Genomic DNA, 1,533 nt, shown 5'->3' with positions numbered 1-1,533 from the left:
TGGTTGCAGTTCTCTGATTTAACTGTTGTCCTTGGACGAACTGAGTTAACTGATCATCAGCTCCGAGAGTGGGTTAGCTGCTTTTGTAATCTGGGTGGTAGGGGAATTCTCCTCAACTGGGGGACCAGTGAGTGGAAGTGGTTTATCGTAGGTCAATTGAGATTGTTGGGCTGGATAAGGTGGATAGCAATAGCGGAAAGGTTGATTGCTTCGCTGAAATTGATTAACCCTTGGTGGTTGATTGAATCCGGGATTTGGTGGACGAGCTGGGTATTGAACGTAACAGACTGAACCGTCAGGGTTTTCGTACTCAATTTGATAGTCTTCAGTAGGTTGCGGGTTGGTACAATTAACACAAGCCTGAGCTTGGTTAACCTGCTGCGGTTGCGTCTTCAATTCTCCGAGTTGCTTGGCAAGAGATTCCATCTTATCTGTGAGGGATTTGATGGCCTCCGTTTGATTGTTAAGTGCAGAGAGTGGGGCAGATGATGAAGTTGTTTCACCACTGTTCCAGTCATGATGATGCATCGTCATGTTCTTGAGCAATTCCCATGCTTCATCTGCGGTTTGGTTCATCAGATTCCCTTGAGCCGCTGCATCGATCGTCGTTCTATGATTTACCGTAAGACCATTGTAGAAGGTACAAATTTGGGCTGACCGTTCTAACTGGTGATTAGGGCATTTCTTCAGCAGGGTTTTGAAACGCTCCCATGCAGTGTAAAGAGATTCATCATAACTTTGTTTGAAGTTAATGATGTCATTCTTCAGTTTGGTTTGTTTAGAAGGAGGGAAATATTTGGTTAGGAATTTAGTCGCCATCTCCGTCCATGACGTGATGGAGTCTTTTTCCAGTCCTTCAAACCAAGTTTGAGCATGATGAGTGAGAGAATAGGGGAACAAGTATAGCCAGACTATATCTTGTCCTATCCCTGGCTGTTTGTAGGAGTTCGAAAGAGAAATGAATTTATCAAGGTGAGAATTAGGATCGTCATTCGGTAATCCATGAAACTGACAGTTATTTTGAATGAGCTAGATGATGTGATGTTTTAACTCGAACGAGTGTCCTTGAATCTCTGGAAATCTGATTGGTCCTCCACGACCTTCAATCGAGGGTTTGGTGTTTTCTGCTAAAGTAACACGTAACGCCATTTGGTTTCTGATTCGTGCTTCCATGCGTGCTTTAGATATTATTGCGTCTGGATCAGGTACGAATAACAACGGCCCTGGTCTAGATCGGGTTTGGGTCATACACTAGGTATGCCTTTTTTGTTTTTAATTTTCGCAAATAAGCTAAATTATAATAAGCTAAACTAAACTAATCTAATTCTAAGGTAATCTAATTTAATCTAAGGCAATCTAAGGTAATCTAAGGTGGTCTAATCTAAGGTAAACTAGAGTAATCTAAAGTAATCTAATCTAATTAACTAACTATCCTATGGTGGAATATGTTTTTGGTTCTGGCTACTGATTCCCTAGTATTTCGGTAACAAAGTTCTGCACAAACTATTCAACAAACCAAGTGGCCAGGCCGAA

At 41.7% G+C, this 1,533-nt stretch overlaps 1 non-coding gene across 1 annotated transcript; it reads left to right on the top strand.

Annotated features, from left to right (window-relative positions):
- Positions 1-664: 664 nt before the first annotated feature.
- Positions 665-771, top strand: LOC139845778 (small nucleolar RNA R71). The gene has a single exon (XR_011758536.1). It is a non-coding gene; the product is annotated as a small nucleolar RNA R71 (small nucleolar RNA).
- The last annotated feature ends 762 nt before the right edge of the window (positions 772-1,533 follow it).

This window comes from Rutidosis leptorrhynchoides, chromosome 4 (genome assembly GCF_046630445.1).
Source record: "Rutidosis leptorrhynchoides isolate AG116_Rl617_1_P2 chromosome 4, CSIRO_AGI_Rlap_v1, whole genome shotgun sequence".
NCBI classification, from domain to species: domain Eukaryota; kingdom Viridiplantae; phylum Streptophyta; class Magnoliopsida; order Asterales; family Asteraceae; genus Rutidosis; species Rutidosis leptorrhynchoides.
Note: the sequence above shows the minus strand (reverse complement) of the source record. Positions and strands in the feature narration are given on the sequence as shown.